Source organism: Pristiophorus japonicus, chromosome 12 (genome assembly GCF_044704955.1).
Source record: "Pristiophorus japonicus isolate sPriJap1 chromosome 12, sPriJap1.hap1, whole genome shotgun sequence".
NCBI lineage: Eukaryota > Metazoa > Chordata > Chondrichthyes > Pristiophoridae > Pristiophorus > Pristiophorus japonicus.
The window spans coordinates 33,427,701-33,448,351 of NC_091988.1; the positions used below are offsets into that span (position 1 = coordinate 33,427,701).

General features: G+C 43.9%; 1 protein-coding gene and 1 pseudogene across 1 annotated transcript in view; one reads left to right on the plus strand and one right to left on the minus strand.

Annotated features, from left to right (window-relative positions):
* The window catches only part of LOC139277180 (ERC protein 2), a 918,863-nt gene that overhangs the window by 585,398 nt on the left and 312,814 nt on the right, over positions 1-20,651 (plus strand). The window lies entirely within an intron of this gene.
* On the minus strand, positions 12,863-13,100 carry LOC139277792 (U2 spliceosomal RNA; annotated as a pseudogene).

Below are 20,651 nucleotides of genomic sequence, written 5' to 3' on the forward strand. Positions count from 1 at the left end.
AACACAATGTCAGGTTCCACATATATGCTGATGACACCACGCTCTACCTCACCACCACCTCGCTCTATCTCACCACCACCTCATTCTACCCCTCCACTCTCTCTGATTTGTCCACACTTGCCTGTCTGACGTCCTGTACTTGATGAGCAGAAATTTCCTGCAACTAAATATTGGGAAGACTGAAGCCATTGTCTTTGACCCCCAGCTCAGCTCATCCGCTGCTCATTCATGCCTTTGTGACTTTTAGACATTACTATTTCAATGCTCTCTTGGCTGGCCTCCCACCTTCTACCCTTCATAAATTTTGAACTCATCCAAAATGCTGCACCTAATTTGCACCTAGTTTCGTTCACCCATCATCATCATCATCATAGGCAGTCCCTCGAAACAAGGATAACTTGCTTCCATGCCAAAAAAGGATGAGTTCACATGTGTTTCAATGAAGGACTGAATTACATCCTGAAAGGTGGAAGATGCCTGCACATGGATTTTTTTAACGTGTGGTGACCGTTCACCCATCAACCCTGTGCTCACTGACGTACATTAGCTCCCGGTCCAGCAACGCCTCGATTTTAAAATTCTCATTCTTTTTTAAATCCCTCCATGACCTCGCCCCTCCCTATCTCTGTATCCTCCTTCAGTCCTACAACCCTCTGAGATCTCTGTGCTCATCAAGTTCTGTCCTCTTACACATCCCCCGATTTTAATCGCTCAACCATTGGCGGCCATGTCTTCAGCTGCCTAGGCCCTAAACTCTGGAATTCCCTCCCTAAATCTTTCTGACTCCCTACCTCCTCTTTTAAGACGTTCCTTAAAACCTACCTCTTTGATCAAGCTTTTGGTCCTAATATCTCCTTATGTGGCTTGGTGTTTGGTAACGCAGCTGTTAAGCGCTTAAGACATTTTACTATGTTAAAAGTGCTATATAAATGCAAGTTGTGTTATTCTATTGATTGAGTTTGTACATTAGTTGAAATGCTCTCAAATACATCAGTATTATGCCCAATACAGCTTGGGAATTGTTAATTTTGTTCTTAATGGAATTGTGGCAGAAACAGCCATGAAGAATAAAATACCTATAGTCACACTTTGCAAAGTGAATGAGTTGATTGCTGTTAGAATTGGCTCAACTTGGTAACAAATAGCTTTTAGTCGATGCTGGAGTTGCAACTTGAAGTGGTTAAGCCACTGTTCTTTATGGTAAAACAAGTGAACTGATTGTGTTAAAGTAAAGTGCCGTAAATGGCCAGAGACAGCCATACTGACTTAACTACAATGACGAGGCACTTCTGCAAAGGTTAAATGAGGGTTAAAATCATTATTCTGATTGATCTAAAGCTGTATTATCTTTAGCGATTGCCATCATTGCGGAGATTTTCTTCACAGGTGTCCTCAAACAAATTTGAAAGAGATGCCATTGCAATTGTGTTGATGGTCAAACTGCCTTGTCCTCCTTTGATAAGACTGCATGAATAGTCAGTTGCTGTATGAAGCTTGATCTTGCTGTTACTCCCACCTGTTGTCAACCAACAGTTTTTCATAGAGTGGGATTATAAGATTTGTGATAGTCATCAGACTGAGTAGATTTCAAATTATTTGATCGTCAAAGGTAAGGAATATGTACCATACAGACTAGCAAATTCTCTTTTGTTGTTTAAAATCCAAACACGCTCAGTGGAAGTATGGAACGAGTAGGATTTTCAAGCCAGAAAAGTGTCTTAAAATTGATCTGCCGTTACTAATTGCTAACAAGGTTTGTGGAATAAATTGCTTTTCGCTGTTTTTATTAGTGAGGTCTTATAATTTGTAAACGTAGAACTTTTCAGTCAGAGCAAGCTTTATTCAATAACTGAGTAAGGTTGTTGAGAAATCTTAGCTAACTGTAAGAATCAGTGTAAATGAAATATACCTGCACATATTGGTTTTATCTATTAACACATTCTGAGGCTTTTATGATTGCGGAAGTCCTGCAAGGTTGCATAAAGGTACAAGAACCTAAAATACATACTTTAATGGTGGAATTATTGTGCACTATTGTTCTCGGATGAATGCACACAGCTTCTTACCCAAGTCAGCAAATTTTTACTCTTGCGAGCACAGGTGAAAGTGGCAGAGTCCCTTAAAATTAAAAAGACTGTGCAGTAAATTAATAAAGTGCCCAGAATGGACTGAGTACTTTTTAATCTGGCTTCATACACTGCTCAGTTTTAGTGCATTCCAAGTCAGCGTGGGAGATTGAGGCAAAACTGTATTGATGCAAAAGTGACAACAAAACTGCATCTTGAGCTAGTCTTAATAAAGCCAAAGAAATCAATGTGCTAAAAAGTGTCTGTCTTATTAAAATCTGTAATTTTTTTTATTTACCTGACTTTTAAATTCACGCTTTTATTTTTCCACCATTATCTTCTTCAAGTCCTGATTATTGAAGCACTCCAGCAGATGCTGAAATGATGCATCTTAAAGATCATGGACCTGAAATTGTGGTCAGAGGCTTCCCACGGACGGATGCCTCCGAGCTGCAAAAAATGTACTCGCTCACCTGATGGTTCTGGAGGTTCGAACACTTGTGCTCCTGGGCCTCTACGAGTAGGCCTGTGTAGAGGCCCACATATCCCTGGGCACATGTAATTCGCACGTGCCCCTGGGATCACGTGGGCCGGCCCAACCAATAAAAGAAGGGGGATCCCGATTCATACTTATGGAGATTCTGTATGTACAGAAAATCCATGTATGAATGGAAATACCCCCAAAATACACGGATTTTTAAAAAAAATTGTTAAATCATATATTTAAAATTTATCAAAATGGCATTTAATTAAAATTTTAAGCAAAAATTGCATTTTTTGAAAAATAAATTTACATATTTTAAAGGGTCTAAAAATAAACTTGCCTTATTTCACAGGTTTTTAAATGTACAAAGTATTGAAAAAAAAAATTTTTTCTGTCCTTTAAGAGTCTTATGCTGATAAAGCCTGCTTTTACCAGGCGTAAGAATTTCACGGGCATTCACTGGGCAGAAGTTGGGCTTGCAAATGCCCTTTTCCCAGGAATGCGTTGGATCTGTCAAAAAGATTCTTGACAGATTGCAAGTTGCAGGTTTTAGCGCATGTGCTTCGCATACCTAAACCCGGAACCTGCATGGCCCCGAGGGGCACATACGCACCTGTAGGGGCCACAAATTATGCCCGGATGTGTTTTGAAGAGGCAACAGGGATCTCTGATACACACTCCTTCCAATTGAGTACTGCAACTGGGGCTTCATTACAGTACTATTGCATTTTAAGCGAATTCTATCTTCTCAGTCAATTGTTCAGTTGCATTTTTCACCTCCTTTGTATTGTATTATCATCACATTGGAGCACTCTTGACTATCAGCTCAGGAAACAGATAATGCTACACTAACCCAGTTCTAATTCAGCTTTGTATTTTCCCAAAATATCCTTGGGTAACACTAAGCATCTCTATGTACTTTCCTGTAAACTATCAAAAGCTATGAACGCAGCCTGTAAAAGGAAATATTTGCAATTAGGCTGTTTTGCGGTATAAGAAATGTCATCTGGCTTTTAGCTAGTTCATTTATAAGGCCATGTGCCGCCCTATTGCTCTTGAGTTTGAAATGCTTACATTAGCTATGAGTGGAATGATCCAGACTGGGGTATGCATTTGGTTCTGTTCAAAGAAAGTTTTCGATAGAGTTTTCTTGTTCATACATGAATCGCTGGTCTATTTGGGAGCCTGGACATCATGTCGGGATCCACTGGCAGGCAGTGCTTTTCGGTCTACATTGGAGTTGAAAATTACTTGGGATATTTGACTTTAACACTGCTCAGATTCTTGAAACTTTCTGTTTGAGCCAGTGCTTATAACCAGTTCACAGTCAAACCCTATTGAGATCATGTTTAGTTACTGTGTTTTCAACAACTTACAGATACTTATGTTTTGTACTGGCCTGGCATACAGTGAATGTTAGTCCTTACTTGACCCACCAGGTGGTGTACGTAAGAGGTGGCATCCTCCCCAAATCGATTTTCTTTCCTTCAACATATAATAAAAAAAACAAAGCTATTAAAATGTTCCTTCTAAAGAAAGCCTACATAGAAGACTGTGATTTGAACTCGGGTCTAGTTTACATTGTAGCTGCTCAGCTGTAAGACTCATCACTTTTACTGAGACTGCAAAGGGATGAAGTCATGAAGAGAAAGACAGAACTGGATTATAGCCAACTGATTTGTTAGGGGCAGGAGTTAAGGGATACCTATGAATATTCGTAACGTGGCGGTCACTTATACTAAATAACATTTTAAAGAATTTTGCAAAATAGCAACATATCAGCATCTTCAGCAAAACAACTAAGACATACAGCTAAAGTTATTTAAATGATTTTTATTATTTTGGATAATATTTGGATTCTGGAAGTTTTTGTACAAGTAATTCACTACTGCAACAGTTTACAAAGAATTCTAAATGGTTATCCTTTGCACATGGGGAGCGGTGTCCAAGAATATTGCACTAATTTGTTGTGCAATGTTGTTAAAATGTCAGTGAAATATCAATTTTAAATAGGAGTAATTACTGAAATCTGTTTACAGTCAGCTAAGTCATGTTGCATAATCTATTTCTGGGCAAACATTTAAAGATAAAGGTTTACCAAAATAAATTGATCAAGATAATGTATTACTGCATATTTATAAAATTTCAGTAATAGTTACTTATAATTACTATTTTTTGAATTGTCCATCTGGAACTGGAATACTCTCTCCAGAAAGGGAATTGCCCTCAAGTAGTTAGTTTGTAGAATTCATGCTGGGAACATAAAGTCATATCCACAGTTAAATACTTCACGACACACAAAACAGCAGGATGTTGATACAACTGTGACTTCCACAGGAAGTTATTTGAATTGTAGCAGACGTTCTTAAAAAACCACCTACTTGGTGGAAAGTCTCCTATGACAGTGTTTGCATCTAAGCAGACCTATAAGACAACAGGCCTTGACCAGCTCTTTTCACACAAGCTTGCAAACATTGTAAAGATTAGAGGAAACCCAAACAAAGGCTTTGTTCACAGTGTAGATGAAATATATTGGAGCAAGGTGAGGCAATTGTTATGTGAAAGGATCTAGCAAATGGGCAGAAAGCAGTAAAACTCCTGTGAATAAGAATATATCTGGATAGCGGTCATTTATTTGGCAGTAAAAACTCAAATCAATTATAAAAAAAAGAAGTGCAGTTGCTATGACATTGTTGCGGTGTTTATTATGTTTGCAACACATTCCCAAAGTGTACCTTCGGAATATAGTCATAAAATGCCAGTATATTGTTATTTTGGTAATGAATTATAATTGTATTTTTTGGGATGGCAACACAGTAACAGAATCACTAAATTAATAAGGTACAAAAGCAAAATGATACCATCCATTACATTTATATAATGTCTTTCAAATTGCAGTAGCCTCTTTGTCAGGTGTTGAAAAGTTGTCGATTTGCATCCACTAACTGAACATACCTTGAATCAATTGTTTAATGCAAAATTGAGTCAAATAAATTCGTGTTTGTAAATACATTGATTAGAGTATTGAAGATTGTGGTCAAAATGCAATTTTACCATTTCTATGTTGAGAGAATTTTGAAAGTATTAACTTCATGTGAAAGGTGCTCTTAAAAATTGCTATTTGATTACATTTTTGAACTCTTGAGAAACATATTTGAACAGATTTTAGTGAACTTAAAATTATCCCACCTTTTGGATGCAAATTCAGGTCTGCCATAGATACCGAATTGGGTTCAGTGACATCAGTCTCTCCTTTAAAGAGTCTGACTGTCTTTCTTATGGTCTTTGGGAGTTGCTCATACTGCCGTATATCTACTTGTGCAAGACCCATAACCCAGGGATAAAGTAATCGTATTCCTTGTAATCTGAACTGGATTCTTGTTCCTCTTGCATATCGATTTGTCCTACAAATCCCCTGGGAGGACAGGCGCACCAACATCAGCGTCCTCGTCCAGGCTTAACATCCCCAGCATTGAAGCACTGACCACACTCGATCAGCTCCGCTGGGCAGGCCACATAGTTTGCATGCCAGACACGAGACTCCCAAAGCAAGTGCTCTACGCAGAGCTCCTTCATGGCAAACGAGCCAAAGGTGGGCAGCGGAAATGTTACAAGCACACCCTCAAAGACTCCCTGATAAAATGCGACATCCCCACTGACACCTGGAAGTCCCTGGCCAAAGACCGCCCTAAGTGGAGAAAGTGCATCTGGGAGGGCGCTGAGCATCTCGAGTCTCAACACTGAGAGCGTGCAGAAATCAAGCGCAGGCAGCAGAAAGAGCGTGCGGCAAACTAGTCCCACCCATCCCTTCCCTCAACGACTATCTGTCCGACCTGTGACAGAATCTGTGGCTCTCGTATTGGACTGTTCAGCCTCCAAAGAACTCATTTCAAGAGTGGAAGCAAGTCTTCCTCGATTCCGAGTGACTGCCTGTGGTTGGGAAAATGTTGGAGTCCATTATTAAAGTAGCAGGACATTTCGAAAAGCAAAATTCGGTAAGACAGAGTCAGCATGGACTTATGAAGGGAAAGTCATGTTTGACAAATTTGCTGGAATTCTTTGAGGATGTAACGAACGGGGTGGATAAAGGGGAACCAGTGGATGTGATGTATTTGGACTTCCAGAAGGCATTTGACAAAGTGCCACATGAAAGGTTACTGCACAAGATAAAAGTTGACGGGGTTGGAGGTAATATATTAGCATGGATAGAGGATTGGCTAACTAACAGAAAACAGAGAGTCGGGATAAGTGGTTCATTCTCTGGTTGGCAACCAGTAACTAGTGGGGTGCTACAGGGATCAGTGCTATGACCTCAACTATTTACAATCTATATTCACGATTTTGGAAGAAGCGACTGAGTGTAATGTAGCCAAGTTTGCTGACGATACAAAGATAGGAGGAAAAGCAATGTGTGAGGAGGACACAAAAAATCTGCAAAAGGACATTGACAGGCTAAGTGAGTGGGCAAAAATTTGGCAGTATGGAGTATAATGTTGAAAAGAGTGAGGTCATGCACTTTGGCAGAAAAAAATCAAAGAGCAAGTTATTATTTAAATGGAGAAATATTGCAAAGTGCTGCAGTACAGCGGGACCTGGCGGTACTTGTGCATGAAACACAAAAGGATAGTATGCAGGTTTAGCAAGTGATCAGGAAGGCCAATGGAATCTTGGCCTTTATTGCAAAGGGGATGGAGTAATAAAAGCAGGGAAGTCTTGCTATAGCTATACCGGATATTGGTGAGGCCACAACTGGAATACTGCGTGCAGTTTTGGTTTCCATATTTACGAAAGGATATACTAGCTTTGGAGGCAGTTCAGAGAAGGTTCACCAGGTTGATTCCGGAGATGAGGGGGTTGACTTATGAGGAAAGGTTGAGTAGGTTGGGCCTCTACTCATTGGAATTCAGAAGAATGAGAGGTGATCTTATTGAAACGTATAAGATTATGAGGGGACTTGACAAGGTGGATACAGAGAGGATGTTTCCACTGATGGGGGAGACTAGAACTAGAGGGCATGATCTTAGAATAAGTGGTCGCCCATTTAAAACTGAGATGATGGTTGTAAATCTGTGGAATTTTCTGCCTCAGAGCGCTGTGGAAGCTGGAACATTGAATAAATTTAAGACAGAAATAGACAGTTTCTTAAACGATAAGGGGTTATGGGGAGCGGGCAGGGAGATGGAGCTGAGTCCATGATCAGATCAGCCATGATCTTATTGAATGGCGGAGCAGGCTCGAGGGGCCATATGGCCTACTCCTGCTCCTATTTCTTATGTTCTTATGATGATGATGATGATGATGGGAGATTTGTTCAGCCTCTCTGAAGCAAGACCAAATTAACACTGGATCTGGTAATGCTTGGTTTGAATCATTAAACTACTTTTAGTCTGCAGTAAGGTGGACGTACAAAGAAATAGTTGTGACCAGATGCATGTAGTTCAATCAGTGCAACTCCGCTCCATGTAATAGCATAAACACACTGCACTACCCCACCTCGTAAACAGAATATCTCCTAAGTATTCTGACTTTTTGAACCAGCCTATTCTGAGGACATCTCTGTTGCAGCAGCCTCTTAGGTGTCCGTAGCTTTGATTTTTTTCCTGACTGTTCACAGACCGAGATCAAAAGCCTTCCAACAGAATCAGTTATCAATTACAGAAACAAGTGACCAAATTGCTTTTTATTTGTAGTCTATGAGCAAACCACATCAAAGCTAGCTCATTAGCATCATATGTACCTACCCTCTCAGACCCCTTTTCTTTTTTAATTTGCTTGAATACACTGCTTCTAAAACACAACAATTAAAGTAACTCAAACACAACTCCACACTGGAATTTGGAATAAAAACAGAAATCATCATCATAGGCAATCCCTCGGGATCGAGGAAGACTTGCTTCCACTCTTTGCATAAGTTCTTAGGTAGCTGTGCAGTCCAATACGAGAACTACAGTCTCGGTCATAGGTCGCACAGATAGTCGTTGAGGGAAAGGGTGGGCAGGGAGGCTTTTGCCGCACGCTGCTTGCGTTTGATTTCTGCATGGTCTTGGCGACGATACTCGGAGCTCAGCGCCCTCCCGAATGCACTTCCTCTACTTAGGGAGGTCTATGGCCAAAGATTCCCAGGTGTCAGTGGGGATGTCGCACTTTATCAGGGAGGCTTTGAGGGTGTCCTTGTAACGTTTCCTCTGCCCGCCTTTGGCTCGTTTGCCGTGGACGAGTTCCGAGTAGAGCGCTTGCTTTGGGAGTCTCGTGTCTGACATGCGGACTATGTGGCCTGTCCAGCGGAGCTATTCGAGTGTGGTCAGTGCTTCAATGCTGGGGATGTTGGCCTGGACGAGGACACTAATGTTTGTGTGTCTGTCCTCCCAGAGGATTTGCAGGATCTTGCGGAGACATCGCTGGTGGTATTTCTCCAGTGACTTGAGGTGTCTACTGTACATGGTCCACGTCTCTGAGCCATACAAGAGGGCGGGTATTACTGCAACCCTGTAGACCATGAGCTTGGTGACAGTTTTGAGGGACTGATCTTCAAACACTCTTTTCCTCAGGTGGCCGAAGGCTGCACTGGCACATTGGAGGCGGTGTTGGATCTCATCATCAATGCCTGCTCTTGTTGATAGGAGGCTCCTGAGATAGGGGAAGTGGTCCACGTTGTCCAGCGCCACGCCGTGGATCTTGATGTTTAGGGAGCAATGCTGCGCAGCGAGGACAGGCTGGTGGAGGACCTTTAAATGCTAGAAATCTCAGCGGGTCAGGCAGCATCTGTGGAGAGAAAGCAGAGTTAACGTTTCGGGTCAACGACCCTTCATCAGAACTAGCGAGTAAAGAGTACATTCTTAACAAGCACTGAAAGTGGGAGGGGAAGAAAGAACAAAAGGGAAGGTCTGTGATATGGTGGAAGGCAGGAGAGATTAAAGGGATGATGGGCCGAATTGAAATGGTAACCAGGAGTTCGAAAAACATTAGTCAAGATAGGGTATGGATGGTGGGATAATGACCAGCTGCCATTAGAGACAAAGAGATTAGAGACCAGCTCGGGGGGCGGGGAGAAGGGAGCCAAAGATTAGCATCGGTTACGCTCTGAAATTGTTGAACTCGATCTTGCCCAGAAGACTGTAAAGTGGCTAAACGAAAGATGAGATGCTGTTCCTCGAGCTTGCATTGAGCTTTGTTGGAACAGTGTAGGAGACTGAGGACGGAGAGTCCTTAAAGTAACTTAAGTAACTTAAAGTAACTCTTTGGGCTCAATTTTCCCCAAAGCTAGAATGGGACCGGACAGCCTTCGGGCGGGGTTGGAGATAAGTTGCTGCTATGTGTGTTTCAATTCTTTTAGTGTGTGTCTGGGCACCTGCTGCACCGATTTCCTTACTTGCGCCAATTTATTTAATTCTCCACAAGGGTTTTCTGGAGAGACCAGCAAAAGTCTCAGCTGGCCAAACTTCCAGAATTGGCGTCGATGGATGGTTACACCCGCTTTGGCTGAAAAAAAACTGATCTAAAAAATTGTAACTAACTGAGTTACACTGGTGCAAATTGATTGGGGAAACTCTGGTTTTTCAACTTAGGCCAAAAAGAGCAGCCTGCTCCAAAAAAAACAGGAAAATTGAGCCCAAATTTGTCTTTCAAATATTTCTCTGTAAAAATGATCAAACCTTGCTGAACTCCTTCCAGAAACCATGCACTGCATGGAAGCCTGCTCAAGGACATACAGTCCCTTTGCCTTCTATCTCTGGCCCCTTGCAGAAACTTATTGTATGACGGGTACACCTGCACCATCTTGCGGGCCTCGAATTGCCAATGTTGCTCCTAGAGCCATTGCACCGTGAGACCCCACCTTCATCGCAGAATGGTAGCTGGGTGCTGCGCCTGGGTTCTCCATCTGTCTATACACCGGCTAGACAAAGTAGATGCACTTAATCAGTGGCTCTCCCAGTCCCCAACTGGGACGGGTACTGCGTGGCCTACCATGTCTTTCACTTGTGCAGGCAAGACACACTGCACTATGTCTTCCTGCACAAGGTGCAGTGTAGACCTGCTGCCCGACAGCCCCTGTGTGACTGAATGGTCTCTCCTGGGATATGGACTTTTGAAATCACTGGAATCATTGTGTGCTGCTTGCTGATTCTCTGCCCACCTGCACATGCTTGAAGCCGACCCAGCAAGCATTCCAACTCAAATCGCTTTAGGTCCCTGAATTTTTACAGTTGTGGGACGCTCTAGACACTGAAATCTGGTCAGCAGCCTGCACTGGGCTAATAAGATCAGCTCTACACTACATTGCCCAGCGTTCTTCTTCTTGAAGCTGCTTGGCTATAACCCTCCCTGTATCTTCATCACTCATTATTAAAACATCGAATAGCATGGATGAATAATCTCCTGTTTCCATGACCCCTGCGTAACCAGAATATTAAAGCCAGTCTCTAGCCATGTATACTTCTGTGATCATCCACAGTGCTCAAATGCAAACAACTTTTCTATTTACATAGTGATAGTTCTTCAATAATCTGTCATGTACCACCTGAACGAGCAGCTGGCGCCTCACAGCCCCCTCTAGTTTGTTCTTTTTGAGTGAAGGTAGAGTCAACCTATCTACATCAGCAGTCACAACTGGCTGTCTCATTACCATACGAGGTTGCCCTCCCTCCTGAGCAGCAGGCTTGTCGACCAGTTTGTTGGTAGGATGGCATGAGGCACCTGATCCTTCACTCGTGTGATGTCTTACCTGCGTTTGCAAGGCTATAAAATAATCCGCATGTGTGCCTAGCTACTTGAGAGTTTTTATAGCCCGATCCAATAACCAAATTCTTAAATATTTTGGAACTATCTCCAGAAATCTGTCCCTTAACATTAAACAACAGAGATCTTTGTACAGGTGCAGCGTCCAAAATCCGGAGTTCCGGAATCCGAACTCCGGACCGATTGGTGGCAGTGTCGTCCGGAATCTGTCGAATGTTCCGGAATCCAGACCCTGCTGACCTTGGGGCCCTGCCACTGCCATAACTCGGGCCTTGCCTCCGCTCGCTGCTGCTGTCCTTATCTAGGGGTCTCCTCACCGGCCCACCCCAACACCTCCTCTGCGATGGGGCCCACCGGCCCGAACGTTACCTTGGCGGCGGGACCCTCCCGAACAGCACCATCTTGGCGGGACCCCGCCTGAACAGCTCCTACATGGCGGGGCTTTACCTGAACAGCTCCTCGGCGGCGACCCCCTCCCCGGGTTCCCCAGATTTGTAACGCCAGAAGGACGATCCAAAGTCCGGAAACATGCGGAATCCGGAAAGGCCTCGGTCCCAACGGTTCAGGATCCTGGACGCAGCACCTGTAGTCTGTTACGCTTTCACTTTCCAGCCATATCTGCCCCGTGTGCTTGATAACTATTTCTCTTTAAGTACTGCCTGGATTCTTAACCGGTTTCTTAAAATTCTTCTGTAGGCTTTAAGCCATGAGGATAGCATGCCTTATACTACGATAATCTATACTATTGGTGGGATTAACACAATGAAACACTGCAAGTGCTTTTCTGCTTACTGCTGTCATGAATTGGTTGACCTATTCATTTTTATCCCAATGTGGTGATCGACTAACAATTCAAATGCCGAATCAAACTATCAATATCATACACCTCTTTATATTTGAAATATGATGCATTTAAGAAAATGATGAACCCCCAAGTTCTATGATTTCATTTTTTAGACTCACGACTGATGCATGTTTTTTGTTAAAATAATGGATATGCTACGCTACCCCATCTACGTGGGTCACCTTGCTCAACTTAAATGGCTAACCTGTCTGCATTCTAACTTTGAGCTCGTTACTTACTATCTCAGACCTATTTTTAAACTTGCCCAAATATACTATGCTTTTAAAACAATATTTAAATTAACTCTCTTTCTTTCAAATCCTTTCTCTTGAAAAATGTTGGAAAGATCGTGTTACGTGAAATTTCTCCCTCCCCTCCTGTAGGTCCCTTGCCTGTGAGATCTCTGCTAGGTTCGCCACCTTCTTGCTGAACCAGTCACAACCCAGGAGCACAAGCACTGCATGGAAATCTGCCCAAGAATCATGCAGGTCCTTGTTTTCTGCCTCTGACTTCTTGTGGCAAATGCAGTTCAGCTTACTGTGCGACAGAGTACGGCCGTGCCATCGAATTGGCAGTGTTGCGCCTTACAGTTTTTAAAAATGTTTTATTCGTTGCCAATCTTTCCAATTCTTTGTCAGATCAACTTGTCAGATCACAAACGCCAGAGGTCACCTTGGGCCCATTCAAGGATCACTCTGCGCCAATGATTTTGCTCTTAGCCAAAAGGCCTAGAGCCAAAGCACCGTTCCTGGAAGTACTGCAATACCAGGTTCGTGCCATGGAGGTGGATGGGTCAAGCACCCCACCCATCTCCATGGAGGTGGATGGGTCAAACCACCCCACCCACCTCCTATTTCCAAGAAGCATAGGAGAACCACCTTCCTGATCCAGGGAGAACCACTTTCTGGTCATGGTTACTCCCCTGTCAGGTCAGTTACACATGATCTTAGCCAAAAGGCCGAGAAGCGCCTTACAGTTATTCCACCACACACACCCATCTTCATCCCAGAATGGTAGCTGGGTGCTGCTCCTGGGTTCCGCCACAGGTTGCCTCCACCTATCCATACACCATTTGGACAAGGTAGCTGCGCGCAATGGGTGGCTCTCCCTGTTCTCAGCTAGGCAGTGTACCATGTGGCCTACTTGTCTTCCCTTAAGTAGGCAAGAGGCACCGCCGTGCTCTGTCTTCCTGCCTGAGGTATAGTGCAGTCCTGCTGCCAAAAAATCTCATTTGCCTCTGTGATTGAACACATTGCAAATATGCAATTGCAACATAACAATTAAAGTAACTCTCTTTCTTTCAAATTCTTTCTGTGGAAAAATGGTCAAAAGTTCCCAAACCAAGATGATCGCTTATTATGAAATCGATAATTTAGTCATCCTGCCACCTACCCTCTCTTTGGGATAATTTACACACTTCAAAGGATAAATCCCAGTATTGGCCTCATACTTGAATATTTAGTGAAAGTATGACTTTATCCATTTTTTTTAAAAGATTACTAAGTTTAGTTTCTTTCTGAGAACTCATTTGAAATGGCTTGTGTTTTTCACATTTTTGTGACTTATCGAAGGCTGTGCACAAAAACATGACATTTTCTTGTAGTATTGCCACATAGAGGCAACTCGCCCATAACATACATGAACAAAATTACCAGGCGTCAGAGAATTATTTTTTTCATAAATACTTGCTGATAAAGCCATATCCTAGAGTGTTCCTTTTAAGGAGTACTCTTTTTTTTTAATATGTGAAATTGTATTTTTTCTTTCTTTTAGCACTTTCCCTTAAAATAAAAGATTATGGGCTGGAATTTGGTGAAAAACCGCCACCACCGGATTACCACCGAAAAGAAATGCTATGATTATTTCATTAAGATCGGCGGAAAATTAATCAACTTTTTAAAAACCTGCCTGGTGGGAAAAATTGGTGTTCTACGTGGATTTTCGGTGGAAAACGCGATCCTGGTCAAATTCAGTCATATTTTAGTAAAATTTAGACTCCGGCTGCGAGTTGGGCCTAGGAGGGAGGAAAACATAAAAAATATTTTTCAAAAATATAAAAAATCAGAAAACATTCACAGGACCCATCTCCACTGAATCACTGCAAAATATATATTTTTAAACTTTAACTGTCATGTATCTCACACTACTGTATATAACTATCTTACCATGCTATACATGACTGTAACTAGATATGACCTGTAACCACAAGCATACTTTACCACCAGGCGTGCACTTGCAGGAGACACTGCATACCTGTTTCACACGTGTATATAAAGGCAGGTCTCAGTCGAGAGCTGTGAAATAAAGGTGCAGGTCCAGAGTGACCTTGACTTCAGCATGTGCCTCGTGTAAGTCTGTACTGCAGGGTCAGGACTTTACAGTGGCGACGAGAATGGGATACCCATCAACATGGAACTGGACACGGAAGCTAGTCAATCTCTCATGAGCATCCAACAATTTGAACAGCTGTGGCCGCACAAAAGTAACAGACCAAAACTCATAAGGATCGACACCAAACTAAGGACCTATACCAAAGAAATCGTCCCAGTCCTTGGCAGCGGCATGCTCTCAGTCACACACAAAGGGATGGTGAACCGACTTCCCCTGTGGATTGTCCCTGGAGATCTCCCAGCACTGTTTGGGAGAAGCTGGCCGGCAAAACTAAATTGGAAATGGGATGATGTTCACGCCATGTCGTCAGAGGAACGGACCTCCTGCTCAACAGTTCTAAGTCGTTTTGAACATCTCTTTCAGCCAGGTGTGGGTACCTTCAAAGGGGCTAAAGTTAGAATCTACATCACACAGGATGCCAGACCGGTCCATCACAAGGCTAGAGCTGTGCCTTATGTGATGAGGGAAAAGATTGAACATGAACTGGACCGGCTTCTGCGGGAAGGCATTATCTCACCCGTGGAATTTAGCGACTGGGCAAGTCCCATCGTCCCCGTCCTGAAGCCTGATGGATCCGTACGAATCTGTGGGGATTACAAGTCTACCATAAACAGAGTCTCCCTACAGGACCAATACCCGCTGCCCAGAGCGGAGGACCTATTTGCCACATTGGCTGGAGGAAAACTTTTCTCGAAACTAGATCTCACATCTGCGTGCGTATATGACGCAAGAACTGACAGAGTCTAAGCTACTCACCACCATCAACACACATCGAAGCCTTTTTATATACAATCGATGCCCATTCGGCACCAGGTCGGCAGCTGCGATATGCCAGCGCAACATGGAGAGTCTGCTCAAGTCCATCCCGGGGACGGTTGTGTTTCAAGGTGAAATACTCATTACGGGCAGGGACACCAACTCCCATCTCCGCAATTTGGAGGAAGTACTAAGTCTATTGGATCGGTAGGCCAAAGAGTTAAGAAATCCAAGTGTCTGTTTCTCGCGCCCGAGGTTGAATTTTTGGGCAGAAGGATTGCCGCTGATGGAATCCGCCCAACAGAATCCAAAATTGAAGCAATTCGTCTGGCACCCAGGCCCCGGAATATCTCGGAACTGCGCGCCTTTCTCGGGCTACTCAATTATTTTGGGAACTTTATGCAGAACTTGAGCACGCTGCTGGAGCCTCTCCACGTGCTACTCAGAAAAGGTGCGATTGGTTTTGGGGGGACGCCCAAGAACGCGCCTTCAATAAGGCACGCAACCTTCTACGTTCCAACAGTGTTTTAGCCTTTTTCAACCCAGGTAAAAAGCTAGTTCTCACATGTGATGCGTCAGCGTACGGGGTCAGGTGCGTTTTACAGCATGTGAATGATGCGGGTAAATTACAACCCATTGCTTATGCCTCCAGGTCACTTTCGCGGGCGGAGCGCGGGTACGGTATGGTTGAGAAGGAGGCACTCGCGTGCATGTGCGGTGTCAAAAAGATGCACCAATACCTTTTCGGGGCCAAGTTCGCATTAGAAACCGACCACAAACCCCTCACGTACCTGCTATCCGAGAGCAAGGCAATAAACGCCTCGGCGCGCATTCAACAGTGGGCACTCATGCTGGCCTCTTACGACTACATAATAAGGCACAGACAACTGCGCCGACGCGCTTAGCAGACTACCCCTGGTGACCACGGAAGGGTCCGACGAACAGGACTGTGAGATGGCCATGGCAATCAATGCCTTTGAATCCACAGGTTCGCCCATGCCGGCTCGCCAAATCAGAGCCTGGACGACCAGCGACCCCACGTTATCCTTAGTCAAAAGATGTGTTTTAACTGGTGACTGGGTAGAGGCTCGCGATGCCTGCCCCGAGGAGATCAAACCTTTCCATAGGCGCATGCATGAACTATCACTACAGGCAGACTGCCTGATGTGGGGCAGCCGAGTAGTCATGCCTCTGCGAGGCAGAGAGGCGTTTGTCCAGGAGCCCCACCACGAGCAACCGGGGATCGTCTTTGTGAAAGCCATAGCCAGATCCCACGACTGGTGGCCTGGCATTGACACGGACTTGGAGCTCTGCGTCCGGCGGTGCAGCATTTGTGCCCAACTCAGTAATGCCTCCAGGGAAGCCCCCCTAAGCCCCTGACCCACCAAACTGTGGTCGCGGATGAATGTAGACTACGCGGGCCCATTCATGGGCAAAATGTTCCTCGTAGTCATCGATGCATTTTCAAAGTGGATCGAATGCACCATTTTAAGCTCGAGCACCACCTCCACCACTGTGGAGAGCCTTAGAACCATGTTTGCAACGCACGGAATTCCTGACATATTGATCAGTGATAATGGTCCGTGCTTCACCAGCGCAGAATTTCAAGATTTTATAGTTGACCACGGCATAAATCACGTTAAGACGGCACCGTTCAAACCGGCCTCCAATGGGGGAGCGAGCGGTGCAAATCGTTAAACAAGGCATGCTAAAAATCCAAGGTCCCAAGCTGCAGAGCTGACTGCCGCTGGCATACAGATCTCGTCCGCATTCGTTGACTGGGGTTCCCCCTGCGCAACTATTGATGAAACGGATCTTAAAGACTAGGCTCTCGTTAATCCTCCCAGACATGCATGAAAATGTTGAGGCAAAGCGCCGGAAGCTAACTGAGTACCATGACCGAAATTCAAGGGGGAGGTGGAAAGAGATAGGGGACAAAGTGTTTGTGCTAAACTATGGCAGGGGTCCCAAATGGCTTGCAGGGACAGTAACAGGCAAGGAGGGAAACAGGCTACTGGTTGTACAAATGGACAATGGCCAAACCTGCCGGAGGCATGTAGACCAAGTCAAAAGTAGATTCACCAACAACACTGCAGAACCAGAGGCAGACTACAATGTGGAACTCACACCACACCTGGTGGACAGACACAGGGAACAACCTGAGGAAAGGGCAGTCTCAACAGACAGCCCAGGCGAGATACCAGCAATCACACCGAAAGAAAAACAGGCAGCAAGGCAAACAACTGAATCACAACTAAGACGCTCCACGCGAGAGCGTAGACCACCTGAGAGACTGAATCTATAAAGACAGTAAGACCTTGGGGGAGGGTGATGTCATGTATTTCACACTACTGTATATAACTATATCTTACCATGCTATACATGACTGTAACTAGATATGACCTGTAACCACAAGCATACTTTACCACCAGGGGTGCACTTGCAGGAGACACTGCACACCTGTTCCACACAGGTATATAAAGGCAGGTCTCAGGCAAGTGTGGCACTCGAGAGCTGTGAAATAAAGGTGCAGGTCCAGAGTGACCTTGACTTCAGCATGTGCCTCGTGTAAGTCTGTACTGCAGGGTCAGGTCTTTACATTAACTTACCTTTTTTTGCCGAGTTTCATACCTACCGCCGATCGGACTGCTGCTCCAGCTGGTTTCTCCTCAGCATTTCTTTTCTCCTCACTTACGATTTACCGCTACCACCAAACTTGGATGGAAGCAGTTTTTATGGTGTTGCACGTCGGCGGTCCACTCCCCAGCGGTATTTCGACACCGCCGGCGGTACACTTACATTAAACTCGCACTGGATGGTATTCCACCAAAAAATACGAACACCACCAAAAAATGCGGCGGAAATGCGGATCAAATTCCAGACCTATGTACTGCTATAACTTTAGGTTTTCCTCCCCAAGTGGCAACAATTTGAGAAAATTGATATAAGTAGTAAGCAGTAACATTTATAGACTTGGATAGAACCATGTTCACAGCAAGGTTCCAAAATGCCATTTAGAGACCCATGCATCAAATTGAGCAATTTTCGATTTCACTTTTGGGAATAATTTTATTTTACAGATTGTACTTTTGTGCTTGCATTATCTCTGAACTCGGCAAAGTATTTTAATTGAAGATATTTCCAAGTAGTGCCTCTGCTCCTGGCTGATATCTACTCTTCGTGAGACAACAACATCTAAATGGTTAAGACTCTGCTTAAAATTAAATTCAGTGAGAACTTGAGAATATATAGAGTTTAAACGTGGCTTGGGGCATTCCTAATAATTTTGCTTGGAATGTAGTCATGTCAGAGTTTATATGGCAAATTAAAATGAATAGGTTACAGGATCTCAAATTTCAGTGCACTGATGGCATGTTTTTAGGCAACAGTCTAGTTTTGTTTAGTCCTCCTTTTGTCCCTCCAAATTTTCTCTCCTGTAGGCAACCACCGTGACAGTCCTCAATTACTTTGCACAAGCACCCACTTTTCATGTGTGAACTTAGATAGTGAATGTCAGTAAGCTTTTTGATTGTGGAAGCATCACTGTTGTCAGTTGAACTTAAATACTTTTTCCCCTTCTGTCCACACACATGCAGCTCCTAGTGGGGATCACTAGATAAATGATCAGGAGCAGAAAGCTTGGTTGATTTTTGTTTCCGTTCCTAAGTTGGGAGATAGCGCGCCACAATTGGCCTATCACTTACACAACAGTTCAGTCTTTTTAAATTCGAGAGGATGTATTAAAATAACAAGGGGAATAGATAGACGTTTCTGCGTTCGCAATCGAGACTCCAAGATTGTATGTTGCCTCCCTGGTGCAGGGGTCAAGGATGTCTTGGAGCGGCTGCAGGACATTTTGGAGGGGGAGGGTGAACAGCCAGTTGTCGTGGTGCATAATAGGTACCAACGATATAGATAAAAAACGGGATGATGTCCTACAAGATGAATTTAGGGAGCTAGGGGCTAAATTAAAAAGTAGGACCTAAAAAATTGTAATCTCCAGGAGTGCTACCAGTGCCACGTGTTAGTCAGAGTAGGAATCGCAGGATAGATCAGATGAATAAGTGGCTTGAAGAGTGGTGCAGAAGGGAGGGATTCAAATTCGTGGGACATTGGAACCGGTTCTGGGGGAGGTGGGACCAGTACAAACCGGACGGTCTGCACCTGGGCAGGACCGGAACCAATGTCCGAGGGGGAGTATTTGCTAGTGCTGTTGGGGAGGGGTTAAACAAATATGGCAGGGGATGGGAATCTCTGCAGGGAGACAGAGGGAAGTAGAATGGGGGCAGAAGCAAAAAATAGAAAGAAGAAAAGTAAAAGTGGAGGGCAGAGAAACCCAAGGCAAAAAGCAAAAAGGGCCACATTACAGCAAAATTCTAAAGGGGCAAAGTGTTTTTAAAAAAACAAGCTTGAAGGCTCTGTGCCTCATTGCGAGGTGTATTCGTAATAAGATGGACGAATTAACTGCGCAGACAGCTGTTAACGGATATGATGTAATTGGCATCACGGAGACATGGCTCCAGGGTGACCAAGGCTGAGAACTCAACATCCAGGGGTATTCAACATTCAGGAAGGATAGACAGAAAAGAAAAGGAGGTGTGGTGGCGTTGCTGATTAAAGAGAAAATTAACGCAATAGTAAGGAAGGACATTAGCTTGAATGATGTGGAATCGGTATGGGTGGAGCTACGGAATACCAAAGGGCAAAAAACGCTATTGGGAGTTGTGTATAGACCACAGTAGAGTGAGGTAGGGGACAGCATCAAACAAGTAATTAGGGATGCGTGCAATAAAGGAGTTATCATGGGCGACTTTAATCTACATATTGATTGGGCTAACCAAACTGGTAGCAAATGCGGTGGAAGAGGATTTCCTGGAGTGTATTAGGGATGGTTTTCTAGACCAATATGTCGAGGAACCAACTCAAGGGCTGGCCACCCTAGACTGGGTGATGTGTAATGAGAAACGACTAATTAGCAATCTTGTTGTGCGAGGCCCCTTGGGGAAGAGTGACCATAACATGGTAGAATTCTTTATTGAGATGGAGAATGACACAGTTAATCCAGAGACTAGGATCCTGAACTTAAGGAAAGGTAACTTCGATGGTATGAGACGTGAATTGGCTAGAATAGACTGGCAAATGATACTTAAAGGGTTGACAGTGGATAGGCAATGGAAAACATTTAAAGATCACGTGGATGAACTTCAACAATTGTACATCCCTGTCTGGAGTAAAAATAAAACGGGGAAGGTGGCTCAACCGTGGCTAACAAGAGAAATTAAGGATAGTGTTAAAATCAAGGAAGAGTAATTTCCAGATTTTCTTAAATAAATTTTGATCTTTCAAAACCATGACATTTTATGTTATGGTGTCA